Here is a 22491-nt window from a genome sequence, read left to right as displayed (position 1 = left end):
TTTTTAAATATAAATTTAGAATTCTAATAATTAATATCAAAATCTTAAAAGCTTTTTCTTTGTTATTATTAAATGTTACATTTGTTTGTATAAAGAATCAATCTAATTCTTGTTGATCCATTAATATCCATTGCAATTATATTTTTCAAATCCAATAATCACTTGCGGTACTCAGTATTATCTATTTTTCATTAGCAATCATTATTGATTTATATGTTTAAAATCCTAGTTTATTACTTAAATAAATTTGTTTTAAAGTTTCACAAAAAAATTCACAATATTTCTATAAATTCTTGTGATATTCATGATTTTTATCCAAATATTCATTGATATATCCATAAATTTGAGCTACCGATATTTATATGGATATCGATATTTTCATCTTGAGTGTTACTAATTTATGGGTAACTAAAGAATTACAAGTTAAAGTTTAAAATCGACATTAAACATAGTGTTATTAAAGGCAAGTCCAAAATTGTTGTAGTGTTAAAATGAATAAAATATTTTTACCAAGGGGTAAAAAGTAAAAATAATAGAAAATATCCTAATTAAAGAACCCAACAAGATTCATACAAGAATATCCTAATTGAAACAAGAATTCCAAGAAACAAACAAGAATCTCAAAAGATATTACATCAAATCCACCCTCCTAAGAATAAACTCATCCTCAAGTACTGTGCAGCTAGCTAGAATACTGTTGAATGTCGGACTAATCCACAATGAAGTGGGAAGATCTACTCGATAAGCATTGAGGTCGAATTTCTCTAGAATTGCAAATGGACACAGACGTTTGTTGGCTAATTTGAATTTAGGAAGGTGAACCATCAATAAGTCACCCACTTGAAAATCCAATGACATAATTTTCTTATTTTCTGTTGCAACTTTATACTGAAGGTTGGCTTATCCTCCAAATGTTGTGTGAACTCGATATGAAAGTTGTTGCACTCAGCCAGCCAAAAGCCTTAGAATTGAGATCAACAGAAAAAGGGTAATCAAATAAATCCATAGTTAAACGAGGTAAGTGAATGTTAGCTCTCGGAAACAGTTAATTTTATGTCTCTAATCTTACTTGCTTATTAAGTTCAATGTGTCTTAATGTCTATTTTTATAGGAACTTGAGGCCATTCAGGATTAATTTGGAGCTATAGGAAGTGATATCAGACACTTAACACTTCAAAGGACGCAAAAAGATGAAATTATCCCAAGAGTCTAACGCAACGACGCTCACACGACGCATTTTCCAAAAGGCACAATATTAGTACAGCGTCGCGGTGCTTCCCTGTGGTGTTGTAGAGGTACATGGTTGCATGACAAGGCAAAGGTCGCGCGTGTGTGCATGCGAGGCATTCCAAGCGGTCGCTGCGGCAGTGTGCTACTTCCAGAGGAATTTTAGGGCATGATGCTGCTGCGCCATCACGATTTTTATAAATTGTCTCTTCATTTTCTTTAGGTTTTCATGTTGGAATTCAAGGAGACCAAGGAGTTCTCTCAATTTTCTCCTTTTATCTTCATATTTCTAGCATTTTAGCTAAGAATTTTTATATTATTTTAGGTTGTCATGGATTGGATGCTCCCTCTCTATATCTTGTCTATGGATTATGGAGGTAAGTAGATTTTTCTAGTTTTTAGGAGCAAGAACCTTTGTAATTTTGTGAGAATTTCTTTTGATTGAACCTAATGCACTTGTTTTATGTTCTTCTGAATCTTGTTCGTATTTAGATGTATGTTTGTGTGTGAATTGACGCACCTATCATGAATGTATGTCTTAGTTATAGATTTTTAGCTTGTGTCCTTCTTGTTCGTCTAGCTAGAATCACCTAAGTAGCAAAGATTTAATATATATACTAAGGAATAGAGCCTATCCATAAACCTTAAAGTGCATGTTAGACTTAGGTTCAAAGATAAATTCAATTGATTAATCACGCAATGGAAGCCTTAATCGTAATGCAAATGGTTTAGTTCTACGTGGAAGCTATCAAACTCAATAGAATGAAGCATTTAGTTTAATTAAGCTCTAGACTTTAATTAATAATTAAGGTGCTTACTTGGTTTACCCCGACGATTCGGTTGCCTGTAGTGTCGATGAGTTTGGTTGCCCCAAGTAAGTTATTGTACATGCATGAATCAAGTGTATATTTAATTAAGAGAAATCAATGATCGAAATTACTTATGAATCTCTCTTGCTCTCATAACTAGATTTTCCAATCTTAGGTTACATTTATCCGTTACTTTTATTTTCATGCAATCTATCACTTCATCCATATCAAACTCCCATTTATCACAATAACTAAAGATTAGCTTAACAAAACTTATTAAAGAACCAAACAAGATTCATACAAGAATATCCTAATTGAAACAAGAATTCCTAAGAAACAAACAAGAATCCAAAAGATATTATATCAGATATGATCAAATTTATGATAAATGTAAATTATAAAAAATTACCCTTGAACTTTGTATTTTGTATTACAAATACCTCAAACTTGCATAAGTTTTAAAAATATCTTTGAATTTTCAAAAAGAGTTCAAAAATATCCTCATAGTTGGTTTGAATGGAAACTATTAGTGTTTTGTTTCAAAAAGACCCCTGAGCCTTCAAAATTATAAGAAATACCCTTAAACTTTAAAAAAAAAAATGTCTTTTATGTTAGTATATGAACAGAAGTCGTTAATACCCCGTTGCAAAAATAACTCTAAACTCAAAAAAAAAAAAAAAAAAAAAAAAAACAAGTTTAAAGAAATTCCTACCATTAGTATAGTGATCAATTTGTTTTAGCCAAATACAAATACATACATATATATATATATATTTAGTTGTTAACACACATTCAACTGCTATCTTACAACCTAGTTAAATTATAAATCCTAATTTTCTTTAGTGTTTCCATTATTCTTTTTCTTATTATTATAGTCTATATACTTCAACTAAAGTGGTGATTTTATTTATTTATTTTATAAATAAATGCTAAACAATTAACTAAAAGGGGAATATGAGGGTATCGAAGAAGAGCGAGGAGAAAAAAGAGGGAAAATATATAAGTAGGAGGGTATTGATGGATTTTATTTAATATATACTAACATGAGTATGTTTTTTTAATTCAAGAGTATTTTTAAAACTTTTAAAAGTTTATGAGTATTTTTTATTTCCATCCATTTTTTTTAGTTTTCAAAAATAGAAAAATAAGGAAAACTATTTACACAAAATAGTAAAATTTTAATCTTTTTTTATAGAGGCTGATAGAGATCGATAGACTTAAGAAACGAAAATCCATAGAAGAGTGGAAGTAGGTGCAAGAGAAAAGCCCTAGCTTTTTGTATATATTATAGTGAATATCACAACAACAATATATAGAAAAGCTGGGAGAAAAAACTCTTGCTAAACTCACACACACCAAATCATACCTCAGGAATAAAAGGAATAAAAAATAGTTGAAAAGAGGCCCTTATAATATGGCTTACAAGAAACAAAATATTGAAAAATAGGCACAACTCAGTGGGCTTCCTTAACACCCCTACAAATTGATGGCGACAGTAGCAATAATGGTGAGTTTGCCCTTCAAGCAATGAAAAGTAGTAGTTAACAATGGTTTGGTAAGAGCATAGGCTATTTGTTCAATAGTAGGAAGGTGTCAAATTAAAAGCTTCTGTTTAAAAACCAAATCTCGAAAAACACCATATCCCGAGAAGAGTTGAAGATGGTGCAAGATCGAATCCTCTTACCTTACTTCGAATGGAAGCTTAGCTCACCTCACTTGTTTTCTTTACTGCATAAGTGCACAAACGAAGTCAACGGATTTTCTTCTAACTAGCGGTTGAGAGTAAGCAAGCTACCTTTGTTCAATAGCTTTGTGGTTGATATCAAGTTCAACATATTTAGTCTTCAAGTGTAACACTGGTTTTACACTTAATTGAACTACACTAAGTTTGTCACACCACGAAGTAGGAGGATGAGATAAATCAATACAAAATTCAGTCAAAAGAGAACGAATCCATACCATTTCGGTGGCCACAAGAGCAAAACGCCTCTATTCTGCTTTTGTGCTTGAACGAGATATAATAGATTATTTCTTAGATCCCTTAGTGATCAAATTTTCACCAAAATAAACACAAAACCCCAATGTTGATTTTTTGTCATCAGGGTCTGGTGCCTAGTCGACATCAACAAAGCTAAACAAGTTGAGTTCATTAGGAGCCTTAAACAACAAACCAAGAGATAAAGCCCCTTCAAATATTGTATTATACATTTAACCAATTGTTAGTGAAGATTAGTTAGAGAATGCATAAATTGGCATGCCTTATTTACACTATAAGATATTTCAGGACGTGTAAGGTTAGGATACTGCAATGCACCAACAATGTTATGATACATATGAGGATCATGAAATTTTTCTCCTTGATAAGCAGAGAGAATAGCACCATTGACCATAGGAGTGGCAATTGGTTTTTCCCCAACCATTTTTTTGCGATTTAAAAGATCTAAAATGTACTTAGATTGAGATAGAAACATACCTCTATGTGAAAAATATGCTGATGTAAATTTTATGATGACTCACCTTTGCAGCCTTTATTTTACCCTTTTACTTTGCTATAAATAAAATTAGATAAGGCTTCTAGAAGCAGTTGATTACAATTTGTTAGAAGGGAATTCGAGACATTCGGTCGATTTTGCATTTGGGTGAGCTGAGTATAAATCTCCTTTTCTACCTCAGCTCTGTACATCATCATTTTGAGGGATTTTGCATATTTGATGAATGAAAATAATCTTCCTTTCTGATTTGAAAGTGGATGTACATCATGTCAAACCACCATAACTATCAGTGTTAATTCTTCTTCTCTACTTTTCATCTCACACTTATTATTTTACTTTGTCCTTGTCCATTTGATTCAATAGATGCCTCAATGCCAAGAAAATAGTTAAGGCAACCAAGATATTTTAGAGCAAAGTTAGATGCAAAGATTTAACCAAATCATCCAAAATATGAGAAAAGTTGCTCATTACAGTCATGTCATCAACATAGATTAGAACATAACAAGTAGTGGAGTTAACACGGATCAACAAATAAGTGTCAACTTGAAAAGTTCGAAACCCAAGTTGGTGTAAACAAACACTTAATCGTTCATATCAAGCTCGAGGGGCTTGTTTTAAACCATATAAAGCTTTTTTTTAGATTGCATATGAGAGGTTGAGAACTCTGAACTTTAAACCCTGGAGGTTTTTCTATGTAAACCAAATCTTGAAGAAATCCATGGAGAAAAGCATTATTGACATCAAGTTGATGAATAAACCAACCCTTTATAAGAGCAAGAGTTAATAGAATACGAATAATCATAGGCTTAACAACTGGGTTAAATGTCTCAGTATATCAATATTAGGAGTTTGATGAAATCCCTTGGCAACTAACCGAGCCTTGTATTTAGAGATAGATCAAGTAGAGTTCCTTTTAATTTTAGACACCCATTTACAACTGTTAATCTTTTTATCATCGAGCTTAGGAACTACCACCGATGTTTTATATTTAAGTAAGGCGTTATACTCATCTTCCATGGTTTTTTTCCAGTAAGGATATTCAAGAGTTTCTTTAACGTTACATGGTTTATTTTGAGTATAATCAACATGATAAGCTTTGGGTTTAAAAATACCACATTTACCTCTAGTCCTCATCGAATGTCTATTAATAATGAGAACAATAGTAGGGGGAACAAAAACATCTATATCCATATGGTACAATCAAGATGACCTTGTTGGGAATGTCCTAGAACTCGCAGTTCGTGTTAAACATTCTATTTTATCAATAATAATGATTTGTTGATTTTGCATCTTATTATGAAAATCCAATAAACGCATCCTCGTCTATAGTCTGAATGTTGTAACTTCATGTAATGACATAAACAAGATCAAGTTGACAGTATATAGCCTAAATGGTTTGATAAGTATATGGATGAAATTGGGTATCTCATCCTGGTAACATTATTGGATGCAGCCCACTCTATAGTTGTTACAATAAGTTGTAAGGTGCTACAAATGATGTGATCCACAAACCGTTCATGTTGAGACATGAGAGTGAGGGCATCCTATGCAATGAGTTTGCATATAGACTGGACCACGAAAATAGTCACTTTTTTTTATAACAATCGTTTACTGTTAAAACTGACTATTTCATTTAGTATATAACCTAGGTTAACTCGATCTTAATTCTAAGCTAGCTATGAACTCTTGTTTGTTTGGGATTATTCTTTGATCTGCAAACGGTGAGAGTAGTCCAACAGCACTGCTCAATAAGCTTACCATTTTGGGGATAAGACCGGATGAATAGTTGGGGACATAGCTTTGCAAGATGGAATTCACTCCGACCCTATTTAAAGTTAGCAGATAAGTTGTTCTCTTAAGTACTGATTCCAAGTATTAAACAATCGGGGTCCTGCCTTCTCTTAATAGAGAAAGGATTTGATTCATAGGGATTATGAATCAGAATTTTTCATTAGAGGATCAGTAAGGACTTAAAGAACAAGATGTATTCATAGGGGTAAAACAATATATTTGACCTAGTTGTGATTATGAACAACCTATGAGGGATCGACTTACTAATTATGGTTATTAAATGGACATAATACATCTACAGTGAGCGGAGTTCAACTATGGACTATAGTGGAGTGTCCCATTAGTTAACGAATGGGGGTTAGATCGGACTAATGAGTTTAGTCGATTAATCTCGAATCGTTGGAGCCCATGATCTGTATATCCGCGAGGTCCCCTTACTAGCTCATAAATGAATAAGCTTTAGAGTAGCTTGAGAAATTAATTTGAAACGTTCAAATTAAACAGAAAAAGAGAATATATATTTAAATATGATTTAAATATATGAAGATGATTATTGTGCAAAAATTACCTTAATATTTTATATTAAATTAATTTATGAAATTAATATTAGAAAATAATTTTTCAATCAAAATGGTTTTGAAATCATTTTGTGTTTTAAAAGAAAAATGAAAATCGGATTATGCATGTTGCACAAAATGGAAAATGTACTTTTTCCATTATCTTCATCTTCATGCTCACACAAAAGCCATTAACTTCTCTTCATTAATTCTCCAAGCATGAGCTGCAAGTCATGCACTTCACTTCTTTGCATGTTCATCTGCAATATATAAAGAAGTTTGGAGTCATTTGGGAAGAACTAATGCAGAAATTTTGAGAGAAAAATCTCTGTGAGAAGAAATCGTTCTTCTTATCCGGCTGCTATGTGTTCTTCATTGTTCTTCACCTTTCAAGCTATTCTTGAGACCCAAAACTTCTTCTAAAGCTCCAAGAGGATAGTAGGGAAGACTTTGAGTGGTTCATGGTGATATCTGGTGAAAACTGCTGTTGTACATTTGGATTATTGGAGAGTTCTTCAAATGTATGATTTTAAAACCTTCTTTTTAGAAAAACATGCTTTAGTTTCTGCCAAAATTAGTGAATTTGAATGCTTATGGATCTTTGATACTTCCACTGCTTGTTATTTAACACTTTCAATTGGTATCAGAGCATCTTTTAAGTATTCAATTCGGTTTAATTTTGGCAAGGTGGGTGTTTTTCATGAGATATATGAAACTGATGCACTGCTATGGTTTTATGAGTTTTGACATCTTAATTCTCTTTAATTTCTCAATTAAATTTGTAATTGGCTCTTGTTTGATGAGCTTTTTTGTGTTAGCAAGAGTCTGTAATTTATTTGGAGTCATTAGAGTTGAAATTAAGATGTAATTGAAGAAACAAGCGAAGGAGGTCGAGCTACTATTCCAGTTTTTTCAGCTTCTGCTCAAATTTATTACTGAGGTCCATTTGCTAAGCGATCGTTTAGTTCCAGACGTTACACGATGTGAAGAAAAGTTAGACGATCATTTAGCAATGGACACTGTTCGTTGTGATGTTGAATGTTAAGCGATCGTGTACCTGTAGGAGTTAAGCGATGCGTGAATTTGCTATAAGATAGCACTACGCGATCATTTAGCTTTATCTGGGAACTAAATGATACGTTGAATTTGCTATACGATGGCACTATACGATCGTTTAGCTACGATGCACGCTAAGCGATACGATGAAATGCTACACGATAGCACTGAGCGATCGTTTAGTCGCGGAGCTAAGCGATCGTGTAGATAAATGCTAAGTGACGCAATGATGTTCTATACGATGGAGCTAAGCAATTGTTTAGCTGCGGCGGATACTAACCGATGACTTGAAGACGCTGGCGATGGTGTTAAGCGATCGTTTAGTTCTATGCAATGGAGCTAAACGATAGCATGGCGATGGAACTAAGCGATCGTCTAGTCCTATACGATAGAGCTAAATGATCGTTTAGCTTTTAGCAAACACTAAGCAATCGTGTACTTCATCTCAACCTAAGGCGATGACACTAGACGATTACCTTTAACTCTACATGATCGACTTTAGCAGCACTTTGAGGTTGGATTGAGAGCAGCCAGTTCGACCAATTTTCTCAAGGTTCAATCCGATTTAGCCTCAAAGGGTTTTGGCTGGTCCGGTTCAGACTCATCTAGCCCGGTTCAAGATGTGTAGGTTGGTTTGGAGCAGTTCAAGCGATTCAAAGATAGTTTTTGAAGGCGTTGCCATCTGTTTGCTTGTTTATGCCAAAACGAAAACCATAACAATTAGTATTTAATTGTTTATGCATGAGATGTATGTGATAATTAAATAATTCATGTATATGCATATAGTATGCCATGTAGATTTAAAACCCCACCGTAGGAAGCATGTTACATGCATTGAAAGTATGTTATAATTGTTATAATATATAGTATGCATGTTCGGGTTGTGTTTAATATAATAGTTATATTAGATATCTTTGTTGAATGTTGTAGATGTTAAGCATGTCTAAATTTTGTAAGTTGTTATAAAACTGGTTAGACGTTTAAAATCCATAACAAAGAATAGTTGCATGTTCACTTAGGTTAACAACTAATTTTAAACGTTAAAATAGATTTTTACCTTATAAAATACGGTTACATACTCATATCGGTTCATAAACCTGTCTAAGGCTAAGGGTACTTAAGTTGACGGTTTACGGAACTTCTTCTACCTGGGGATTATGACCGAATTATTGAGAGTTGTTACCTGATTTTATGAGTTTGCGTGAGCGATGTGAGCTAATAAAATGGTTTATCACCTAGACATTGTAGGTTAAATCCAATTATAAGAGTTATATTTGGATAAACCACTTAGACTTAGGTTGTATGAAATTAGCCATCATACCTAAGTAAATTACCCAAACATTTAAAACACTTCAGTGGGAGATTAACAATATATTTGATATCTGGTTATTAGTTCTCACGTCCTCAAGAGTTCACACCTGAGATCCATGATTGGCTTCTTGTCGATTTTACCTCAACTGCTCCATACGGAAAGTGTTTGCATGGGTCAATAACAAGGTGAATGAGGGAAGTGGTTCATAGTAAGTGAGTGAAGGAAATGTGTCAACATTATCATATGGCCTCCTCCATTAGTTTGAACCGTGAGATTCCTATGTTGCTTCTACTGTCGTTTTTATGCGGCACTAGCTAGTCATTAACCACGGCGATCCTTACAGAGGGTTGTAACATAGGATTCAGAACAATCCAGGCTTCAGTAAAATGAATAGGGTCTTATAGTCTTGGATATTGTCTTCTATCTCGGAGGCATATTCATACCGTTTTATAAGATATGAAAATGGCGGGTCACACTTACAAGAATTACTAAGTGTTAGTAAATATCTTGACCGAAAACGATAACCAAAAGAACTATTTGAATATGAGTTATTCTAGATAATAATATTTGGTTAAAAATTGTCTTGCTTCTGTGAAGGAATTCTTGACTGCCTCACGGTAGCACTTGTTCTAAATCACTTAAGTATCGTTGCAAATAAATAAAGATTTATTAGGTACTTTATCAGTTTTGCTAAAATGGATTTAGATGCATATTTAATAGAGTTTGTTTAAAATGTTTCAGTAATGTCGAACTCAATCATACAATTACTTGTTTCTGACAAATTTAACGAAGAGGGTCACTCGAAGTGGAAGTCAAATATCAATACAATATTAGTAGTAGACGACTTGAGGTTTGTGTTAACGGAGGAGCGTCCTCCAGTTCCCAATTCAACGGCTACCCAAAATGTTCGGGATGTCTATGATAGGTGGGTGAAGGCGAACCAAAAAGCCCGGGCCTATATCTTGGCGAGTATATCTGATGTACTCAACAAGAAACATGAGGTCATGCCCACAACTCGTGAGATCATGGCATCATTACAAGAGATGTTTGGGCAACTGTTATCTCTGTTAGACATGAAGCCATAAAATATGTATATGTGACACGTATGAAGGATGGGATCAACGTAAGAGAAAACGTTCTCGACATGATGGTCCACTTTAACGTTGCGGAGGCTCATGAGGCTATGATAAATGAGATAAGTCAAGTGAGCATGATACTGGAATCTCTTCCTGAGAGCTATCTGTCATTCAGGACAAATTCTATCATGAATAAAATCACTTATTACTTAACAACGTTGTTGAATGAATTACAAACTTATCAATCTATGATGAAACTTAAGGAAAAAGAAATAAATGTTATTTCCAAACCGAAAAAGTTTTACAAAGGGTCGACGTCTGGTACGAAACCCGTTGATGATAAGAAAGTTGGTCCTACTTCTTCTAAGGATAAAATCGTATAGATGAAGAATAAAAAAAAGGGAAAAAATCGTTGCGAAGAAAAACAAAAATAAAACTTCCAAGGGAAAATGTTTCCATTGTGGAGAGTTTAGGCATTGGAAGCATAATTGCCCAAAATATCTGGCTGAAAAGAAAGCAGAAAAGACTAAACAAGGTAAATATGATTTACTAGTTGTTGAAACATATATAGTGGAAAATTCTCACCTTACCTGGATATTAGATTCAGGCGCCGCTAATCATGTTTGTACTTTTCTACAGGAAACTAGTTCTTAAAGAAGACTATCTGAATATGAGATGACTTTCAAGGTGGGCACATGTGAAGTCGTTTCAGCTGAAGCATTGGGAGATGTGAAGTTGTTTTTTTAGAGATTCTTTTATCTTGCTCAAGAATGTGTTCTTTGTACCTAAGATGAAAAGAAATCTGATCTCCATTTCTTGCCTTTTAGAGAATATGTACAGTGTATCTTTTGAATGTAATGAAGTATTTGTTTATTCAAGAGGTGTTCATATTTGTTTTGCTAGATTTGTAAATAACTTATACATATTACAACCAACTGAAGCAAAAGCTATTTTATATATAGAGATGTTTAAAACAACTGAAACTCATAATAAGAAGCGGAAAATTTCTCCTAACGCCTATCTTTGGCACCTCAGGCTTGGTCACATTAATCTCAACAGGATTGAGAGATTGGTAAAAAATGGTCATCTAAATCAGTTAGAAGACAGTTCCTTACCTCCATGTGAATCGTGTCTTGAGGGAAAAATGACGAAAAGAATTTTTTCTGACAAAGGTCTTCGTGCCAAAGAACCTCTTGAACTTATACATTTAGACCTTTGTGGTCCGATGAATGTTAAAGCTCCAGGAGGATATCAGTACTTCGTCATTTTTATTGACGATTACTCTCGATATGGCTATATTTACTTAATCAGTCACAAGTCTGAAACTCTTGAAAAGTTCAAAGAATTTAAGGCTAAGACTGAAAATCAATTAAGTAAAAGAATTAAAACACTTCGATCTGATTAAGGTGGTGAGTATATGGATTTGCAATTCCAGAACTATCTAGTAGATCATGAAATTCAATCCCAACTCACAACACCTCAAACACCACAATAAAACGGTGTCGTAGAAAGGAAAAATCGAACTTTGTTGCACATGGTTGATCTATGATGAGTTATGCTCAATTACCTCAATCCTTTTAGGGATATGCAGTACAGACTGCAGTTTATATTTTGAATATTGTTCCATCCAAAAGTGTTTCAGAAACATCATATGAATTATGGAAAGGATGCAAAGAAAGTTTGCGTCATTTTCGTATTTGGGGTTGTCCAACACACGTGTGATAAAATTATCCTTCTAAGAAATTGGAAACGCGTTCGAAATTATGCCTATTTGTAGGATATCCCATGGAAACAAAAGAAGGATAATTTTATGATCCCCAAGATGATAAAATGTTTGTATCGACGAATGAAACATTCTTGGAAGAGGATTATATTAAAAATCATCTACCTCAGAGTAAACTAATATTGCAAGAATTGTCTAAAGATACTACAGAAAGATTAACAAGAATTGTTGATTAAGCTGGTCCATCAACAACGGTTGTTATCTTGTCACATCCATCCCAAGAATTAGGAATGCCTCGTCATAGTGGGAGGGTTATTCAATAGCCTGAACACTTCATAGGTTTAACAGAAACTCAACACATCATACAAGATGATGTTTAGAGGATTCATTAACTTTTAAGAAGGCAATGGAAGATGTCGACATGGAACAATGGATAAAAGCCATGGACGATGAAATGGAGTCTATATACTTCAACTCAGTCTGGGAACTTGTAGATCAACCATAAGGTGTTACATCTATAGGTTGTAAGTGGATTTACAAGAGAAAACGAGACCAAACTGACAAGGTACAGACCTATAAAGCCAGACTCGTGGCAAAGGGTTTTACCCAAAGAGAAGAAGTTGATTATGAAGAAACTTTTTCTCCTGTTGTCATAATCAAATCAATAAGAACAGTTCTTGCCATGCCACATATTATGACTATGAGATATGGCAAACGGATGTCAAGACAGCTTTTCTGAATGGCTATCTTGATGAAAGTATTTTTATGTCTCAACTAGAGGGGTTTGTCGAAAAAGGACAGGAACAGAAAGTCTGTAAGCTTAATTGATCTATTTATGGATTGAAACAAGCATCCAGATCCTAGAATATAAGATTTGACACTGTGATTAAATCTTATGGCTTTGAACAGAACGTTGACAAACCTTGTGTATACAAGAAGATAGTCAACAAAACTATAGCATTCTTAGTTCTATACGTTGATGATATCTTGCTCATTGGGAATGAGACAAGTTTTCTTATTGACATAAAGAAATGGTTAGCAACACAGTTCCAAATGAAAGATTTGGGTATGCTCAGTATGTTCTAGGAATACAGATCTTTTGAGACTAAAAGAATAGAACATTGGCACTGTCTCCGGCATCTTATATTGACAAGATGTTGTCAAGGTATAATATGTAAAATTCCAAGAAAGGTTTATTACCTTTTAGGCATGGAATTCATTTGTCGAAGGAACAATGTCTTAAGACACCTCAAGAGGTTGAGGAGATGAACAGAATTATATATGCTTCTGCAGTTGGGAGTTTGATGTACGTTATGTTGTGTACATACCCCGACATATGTTTTGTAGTTGGAATCGTTAGCAGGTTCCAATCCAATCCTGGACATGGTCATTGGACTGTTATAAAAAATATCCTCAAGTATCTTAGGAGAACGAGAGACAATATGCTTGTGTATGGACCTAAAGATTTAATCCTTCAGGATACACTGATTCTGATTTTCAGATTGACGTAGATTTCAGGAAATCTACCTCAGGATCAGTTTTCACTCTTAACGAAGGAGCTATAGTTTGAAGAAGCATCAAGCAAATTTGTATCGTTGATTCCACCATGGAAGCGAAATACGTGGCTGCATGCGAAACTTCTAAGGAAGCAGTATGGCTATGCAAATTCTTAGCTGATTTGGAAGTCGTTCCAAACATGCACTTGTCTATCACACTGTATTGTGACAACAATGGCGCAGTTGCTAACTCAAAGGAACCCAAGAGTCACAAGCGTGGAAAACACATTGAAAGAAAGTACCATCTCATCCAGGAGATCGTACACAGAGAAGATGTGCTCATCACAGAGATAGCTTCTAATGACAACCTTGCTGATCCATTCACCAAGGCCCTCTCGGTTAAAGTTTTTGAGGGCCACCTAGTTGGACTAGGACTCCAAGTAGTGTAATCTAGGGCAAGTGGGAGAATGTCTATGGTATTATAGATGCTCTAGTTTATTGTATTTTTCCCATTATGTATCTCAAAATTATATTGTATATATTTGTTTTCACTGGAGTTTTAGTCCAAGTGGGAGATTGTTGGGAATGTTCTAAAACTCGCAGTTTGTGTTAAACATTCTATTTTATCAATAACAACGACTTGTTGATTTCGCATCATATTATGAAAATCCAATAAACGCATCCTCGGCTATAGTTTGAATGTTGTAACTTTATGTAATGACATAAACAAGATCAAGTTGACAGTATATAGCCTAAATGGTCTGATAAGTTTATGGATGAAATTGGGTATCTCATCCTGGTAACACTATTGGATGCAGCCCACTCTATAGTTGTTACAAGAAGTTGTAAGGTGCTATAAATGATGTGATCCACAAACCATTCATGTTGAGACATGAGAGTGAGGGCATCCTATGCAATGAGTTTGCATATAGACTGGACCACGAAAATAGTCACTTTTCTTTATAACGACCGTTTACTGTTAAAACTGACTATTTCATTTAGTACATAACCTAGGTTAACTCGATCTTAATCCTAAGCTAGCTATGAACTCTTGTTTGTTTGGGATTATCCTTTGATCTGCAAACGGTGAGAGTAGTCCAACAGCACTGCTCAATAAGCTTACCATTTTGGGGATAAGACCGGATGAATAGTTGGGGACATAGCCTTGCAAGATGGAATTCACTCCGACCCTATTTAAGGTTAACAGATAGGTTGTTCTCTTAAGTATTGACTCCAGGTCTTGAACAATCAGGGCCCGCCTTCTAATGATAGAGAAAGGATTTGATTCATAGAGATTATGAATCAGAATTGCTCATTAGAGGATTAGTAAAAACTTAAGGAACAAGATGTATTCACAGGGGTAAAATGATATTTTTGACCTAATTGTGATTACGAACAACCTGGGAAGGATCGACTTACTGATTATGGTTATTAAGTGGACATAATATATCTATAGTGAGGGGAGATCAACTATGGGCTATAGTGGAGTGTCTCATTAGTTAACGAATGGAGGTTAGATCGGACTAATGAGTTTAGCTGATTAATCTCGAAACGTTGGAGCCCATGATCTATAGTTTCGCGAGGTCCCCCTACTAACTCGTAAATGGATAAGCTTTAGAGTAGCTTAAAAAATTAATTTGAAACGTTCAAATTAAACAGAACAAGAGAATATATATTTAAATATGATTTAAATATAAGAAGATAATTATTGTTTAAAAATTAATTTAATATTTGATATTAAATTAATTATTATTTTTAAATTAATTTATGAAATTAATATTCGAAAATCATTTTTCAATCAAGATGATTTTGAAATCATTTTGTGTTTTAAAAGAAAAATGAAAATCGGATTATGCGTGTTGCACAAAATGGAAAATGCACTTTTTCCATTATCTTCATCTTCATGCTCACACAAAAGCCGTTAACTTCTCTTCATTAATTCTCCCAGCATGAGCTGCAAGCCATGCACTTCACTTCTTTGCATGTTCATCTGCAATATATAAAGAAGTTTGGAGTCATTTGAAAAGAACTAATGCAGAAATTTTGAGAGAAAAATCTCTGTGAGAAGAAACTGTTCTTCTTATCGAGCTGCTGTATGTTCTTCATTGTTCTTCACCTTTCAAGCTGTTCTTAAGTTCCACAACTCTATCTAAAGCTCCAAGAGGATAGTAGGGAAGACTTTGAGGTAGTTCACGATGATACCTGGTGAAGACTGCTGCTGTACATTCAGATTCTTAGGGAGTTCTTCAAATGTATGATCTTAAAACCCTTTTTTTAGAAAAACATGCTTTAGTTTCTACTAAAATTAGTGAATTTGAATGCTTATAGATCCTTGATACTTCTGTTGCTTGTTATTTAACTCTTTCAGACCTTCAACAAAAGTAGGTGAAGAAGCAAGAGTAAGAGAAATTTGCCCGATAAGAGGAGTTTAACTCATCAACACCCTGTGAATCATCATGATAACTTGTCTCTAGAGGATACATATTAGTAGGATTCAGATTCTCTGAGTTATTAGAAAATGTAACATGTCAAGCTTCATTATGGTTCTTGGATTTAGAATCAATAATGGATGAAATGAAAAACATAGAGACTCCGTTTGATGCATGAGAAACAAATGAGATGTTTTAGCTTTTGATGCATAGGGAAAGGACAACTCATCAAATAAAACATGATGAGAAATATAAAGACGACCATCAGAAGATAAGCATTTGTACCCTTTATGGGAGTAATCATACCCTTGAAAGGTGCAAGAATAGACCAAAGGGATAGTTTATGGTTTTGATAAAGTCGCAAGTAAGGAAAGCATTTGCATCCAAAAGTTCTTAGTGAAGGATAATTTGGCTTAAGACCAAAGAGCTTCTTCAAGGGACTGATATGACTCAAAATAGGTGTATGAAGTCTGTTAATAAGATAAACAGCAATAGAGAAAACCTCATCTAAAAGATGAATAGGTAATGAAGCTTGGGATATAAAAGTTTGGCCTATGTCCGTTATATGTTTATGTTTTCTTTCAATGATACCATTTTGTTGGAAAGTATGAGGACAAGTGATACAACGTTCAATACTATATTTTGTCAAAATAGGAATGAATGGCTTAAACTCACCATCCTTATGAAGGAACTCATGTGAAGAGAACCTTGAGTAGAAGCAGATCTTCCAAATTCCATTAATTATCAAATACTAAGCTTACAGTAAACATACAATAGATATGCATTCAAAATAAATTAAAGCATGTTTTTTCAAGAAAAAAGGGTTTAAAGATTTCACCTTTGAAGAACCTTTCTTCATGAAACTTCCTTTGAACATTCACAAACCTCGAACGAAATCGGCAACTTCTTGAAGAACTTCTTCAAGATTTTCTCAAACCAAAACTTGGACACAACCACAAAGAGTCCTTGGTATTCTCGGGGTGAGAACCCAAGAGTGGTGGACTCTGACTATTTTGGTTAGGAGGGATAAGATTTGGTAGAGGAAGAAGGAGATTGAGAAAGCTCTCTAGAACAAGAATGCAGAACACTTCTGTAGCTTTTCTATCGTTCAACAACCTCAACGTAGAAGAAGAAGAAAAACCATTTTTCTTTTATTCTCCTTTTTGCCATAAAAACATAACCACCCACTAAAGTGGTGGAGAGAAAATATGGGGAATATTATTCAAAATAATAATATTATAATATAAATTAATATGACAACTAACTTATCATATTATATTTATATTAAATTATATGTTATATCAAATATAACATATAACCTATAGTTCTAATATTGTATCACATATAATATAAACTATAGTTTCTTTTCTCTATTTTATGGCATTTAATATAAATCCCATTTATATTAAATTTAACAACTATGAATCACAATCATAGAAAATATATTTGAATCTCATTCAAATATTTACTTCCTCATATTTAAACTATAATGTATCAAATACATTATTACAATTATATCACATATAATTAAAATAATTTAAACATATTATATATAATTAAATCATTCTATTAATTTGAATAATTCAAATTAATCCAAAAACTGATTCTCAACTAAATTCTTTTGAGCTACCAAGGGGACCTTATGGAACTGTAACTTGAAGCTCCAATGGTACATGAATAATTAATTAAACTCTTTAATTACATTATTCACCACTCGTTAACTATCGGACACTCCACTAAAGATCGACAGCTACACTCTTCGCACTATAGATATATTTCTGTGTCCATTGGATATAATCAATCAACAGTGCGATGACCCTTCAAAAATTGCTCGTAAGTACAACTAGGCCAAATTACCATTTTGCTCATGTAGTTACATCTAACTTCGTACCACTAATTCCTCTTATGAACAATAGGTCATAGTCCTACTATGACTAAACCCCTCTCAAGCTAGGAGAGGGTGTGGCGCCACATTGTTCAAGACCCGAAATCAGCCCTTAAGGGAGCAATTTATCTACTTACCCCTATTTTTGGGGAAGAAGTGAATTCCATCTTGTGTAATTGTGTTCCCAACTCCCCAATCAGACAAATCCCCAAAATAGTAGGCTTCTTGAGTCGACGATCTGATCACTCTCACCCATATAAATCAAATGACCGCCCTCATAGGTATGAGTTCACAACTCACTTAGGATTCAGATCATGTTACCTATGGTCATCCTGGTGAAATATAAGTCTCTATTATAAATGGTGTTATATAATGAAACTAAACATTTTGTGGTCCGATCTTATACAAACTTCTTTGTATAGAATATCCTCGCTCGCATGTCTAATACATGAATGATCAGGATCATAACATTTGTAGCACTTTACAACAATTGTAACACCTACAAAACGGGCCATACTCATAGTGTTACCAAGATAAGGTACCCAGCCTTATCCATCTGCTACAGACCATGTAGGTTATCACTTAAACATGATCCACCCATATGTCTCTATACATGTTTAAGTTACAAAGATAACCTTGGATGTTAGTTTATTGATTTGTGGTTAATGCAACTAAAATATCACATATTTTATAGACAAAGTGAATAAAATATCATATATTTTATTAATCACATAAACAGTTTATTCAGCAATGTTTACAAACTATAAGACCCTACGAGATTTAGGGCATCAACCCAAACACTCTATTAGTTTTTAAACGTAAATTAGGATGCCCCAACAAGTTTTCCGTAAGAGTTTTCAATTTTATGAAGGCAGAAACAACATCAGATTTATATTAGAGAAAATAAATCCAAGTATATATACTAAAAACATCAATAAAACTTATATAGTATTGATAACTGGCAAAAATGCCAGTTACTATAAGCCTTTTATTTAGAATTATGGGGCTAACAAGTAGAAAATGCGGTGATAATACTTAGAATTTGTGAAAAATTGAGTTTTGCGTCGATCAGCACCTAAATCCTCACTAACCCCAATATTATGCATTATTCTGTGCCAAAGTGTCTATTTTTGTAGCTACCGTAGGAATCAAACGCATGCGCTGAAAGCCAAGCTATCACATAGACGAACGCATGCGGTGATCGCATGTGTCCATCACATGGAAGTTGCGGTGATCGAATGCGTCCATCGCATGGAAGTTGCGGTCGTCAAGCGAATGCGGTAATCACTTGGAGATTGCGACCATGGAGTGATAACCTTAAATAAAAGGGTGATCGCAAGATGGGTAGAATGCGTTGATACTTCAGTTGAATCAAGCTCGAACACATACTTTGGGAGTATCAACAAGATAAGATGATGTGACATTGCACATACCGCGACAAAGGCAACAGTAAGACATAACGCAATCATGATTGTTGTCGGCGTTTAAACTCTATAAATAGCCCTTTGAACCTTCATTTCAAGACATCCGAACTTTTTTCGCCGAAGATAGAGCTCAAGAGAGACGTCTCCACCATCCATCCATGGCACCACTAGCAGCCTTGATGCAGAGTCTTTCATTTCTTCTCTAATCTCTGTATTGTATTACATTTTAGCTTAAGATATTAAGACATTTTGTAATCAATTCATATCTTGATTCCTTCAATACCATCTTCTGCATCGTCTTTATCTTTATAATCATTTACCTTCATCGTTTATTTATCAAAGGCGGTCACATACTCAATTGTGTAGCCTAGAGATAGGACGCATGTAGTAACCCACCGAGAGGTGTGCATTGTGCGAGTATAGTGAGTTAATCCTCTTTGCTTGGTGAAAGGCTGTAGCAACGCTTGTCGATGGGTTGTTGCAATGCTTGTCTATAAGTTAATTAGCCGCATCTAACTGCCTAAAAAAGTAAGAGATGGAATGCACTAAAGCAAAGTATGCATTGTTTATAGAGATAGGCACGATCTTATGCTCGACGCAACCATGCACTATAGAGATATAGTCATACGACTAACCACCGAGAGGTGTGCGATGCGTTAGTATGACGAGCTGGGATTACTCGAGTGATTTAAGATAATAAACGTTACTATGCATTGACGGTTGTTGTGTATCTACCAATTCTCATCGCAAGTCTTCCATTGCTCAATTTGTTTAGTTAGGAGTAGGAGTAGTGTGTAATCCATTAAACTTCTTCTTTTTACTTTTATTCATCGTCTCAAACGTATTGCTTCACAAGCATTATTGAGTGAGTCCCTGTATTCGACCTCGGATTACCCGAGAAACTTGGGTTCTTGTTATATTTGGCGAGAAGGCAAGAAAACTTGTGATAGGAATGCATAGTTATTGTATACTAGATTAACGCATACTTTCCATTCCAACGCATGACCTTCGACACATAGGCATAAATGCATAATTTAAGACATACAACACACAATATTGCATCACCCTCATTTTTCCTCAACAAGTATTGAAATCCATTTCGAGACATACACATGAGTGAGTCTCCATGGATCATACAAAATAAGTTGTAATGGTTTATTACATTAAGTAGTGGATGCTGGAAAAGGAAGAGCATGATGTTTATCCACAAAACAAGCATTATAGAAGCTGATTTTATTTTATTTTAACATTGGTATATTTGAAATTGTTAAGTACATAACGAACAACAGAGGGATTGGGATGCCCAAATGTCTATGCCAAACATCATCAACGTTATGAGATAAAACTTTTTGATATAGTGGAGACATCGCTCAACACTTGAGAATTAGAGAAATAAGAACTAGACTTCGTGGGAGAATCATGAGACAGAGATATATTAAGACGATATAAGCCATCACGGAGCTGCCCTTGGAGGAGAATTTGACCAGTAAGACGATCCTTCACATAACAAAAATTCGAATGAAATTCAAAATACATATTATTATCCTTCGCAAATTGAGAGACACTAATCAAATTCTTTTTAATTGAAGGAACATGAAACAAATTGTTTAAGACAAGTGATTGAGTAGATGAAGACAAGGAATTAAAAGATGAAAAACCATAATGAAGAATCAACAAACCTGATCCATTTGCTGCATAGATTTGACTCCCTCATCCATACTCAAATCCAATAGATAGATTATTGAAGTTATTTTGAGGTGATTCGTAGGACCGGAATCAAGATACTAATTGCTATCCACATTTAGATCAGGAGAGGCAACCATAGATGACAGGGGAGAAAAGCCAGTCGGATTAGTAGAATTCGAAGATAAAACATGATTAGATTAACCTAATGGTGGAACAAATTAAGACGGTATATAACGAAGAAAACATCGATCAGTTGTATGACTAAATTTAGTACAAATGTGACATTGAGGTTTGTTTCGACCATTCCATTTCGAACGACCTCTTTGGTTTCGACCACCACCACAACCTTTCTGATTATTTTAATTAAATTGTTAAAAGTTATTGGATTTAGTGGATTGGTCTCCTTCTTTTTCTGAGGTTTGAGAAGTTAAATTAGCTGCTGGTCACGCTCCTTCAGGGATAATCTTAGTTTCAATCCGAGTTTCCTCTGTAAGCAACAGAGAAGTGGTATCTTGTATTGAAGGAGAATCAGTTCTAGCAAAAATAACTGGGATCATAGACTCATATTCAGATCTTAACCCATATAATATATAGAGTATATGATCATCTTGAGTAACAGGCTTACCAACAAATGCAAGGGCATCTACACACTGTTGAATCTTTATGAAATATTCTTTTAAAGGCATAGCTCCCTCATTCATATATTGTAGTTTATTTTTAAATTGCACGACTTGAGTAAGACAACGAACTGATTAAATACCTTGTACTGTTGCCCAAATATCCTTCATTGATTGATAGTTTAACATCTGATTTAGAATATCCTCATTCATCAAGCCAAGTAACCACAATGATATAAATCGATCTTGCCGTTTCCATGATTAAGGATCTGAACTATAGTCAATGAAGAAAAGGCAGTCGCGATAGGTTCTGTTTCACTTGCAGTGGTGATGAACTTTGGTGGAGGTTCCGATTTAGATTGGAGAAAAAATTCAAGCTCATATCCTTCTAACGTAGTAAAAACCTGAAACTTTCATAGAAGAAAGTTGTCATCATTAAGTTTAACAATGAAGATTTTGTTACTCAAGCTAAACATTTGTGAAAAAAATGAAGATGATCTTCCAATCCTTCAATCTCTGTTGTGGAAGATTGAGAGCTCATCAGAAAACAAGCCCTAGATCGAGAGAATTAAGAACAATGCAGAAAAAAAATAACAAAGTCATTTGACAATATTCTGATACCAACTTAGGAAATAAAATTTCATAGAAGGGAGAAAGTAGATGCAAGATAAAAGCCTAACTTTTTGTATAGTTATTATGAATATCACAAAAATAGAAAAGTTGGAGGAGAAACTCTTGCTAAACTCACACGCACCAAATCATACCTCGGGTAACATAATGAATAAAAGGAATAAAAAAAAAAACAATTGAAAAGAGGCCCTTTATAATTTGGGGTTACAATAAATGAAATATTGAAAAATAGGCCTAACTCAATGGGCTTCCTTAACAGATAGAAGTCTGTCTATCAATGA

The sequence above is a fragment of the Benincasa hispida genome, chromosome 9 (assembly GCF_027475165.1).
Source record: "Benincasa hispida cultivar pf3 chromosome 9, pf3_genome.v1.1, whole genome shotgun sequence".
Classification (NCBI taxonomy): domain Eukaryota; kingdom Viridiplantae; phylum Streptophyta; class Magnoliopsida; order Cucurbitales; family Cucurbitaceae; genus Benincasa; species Benincasa hispida.
The sequence above is the reverse complement of the archived record's forward strand: the minus strand, read 5'-3'. Positions refer to the sequence as shown.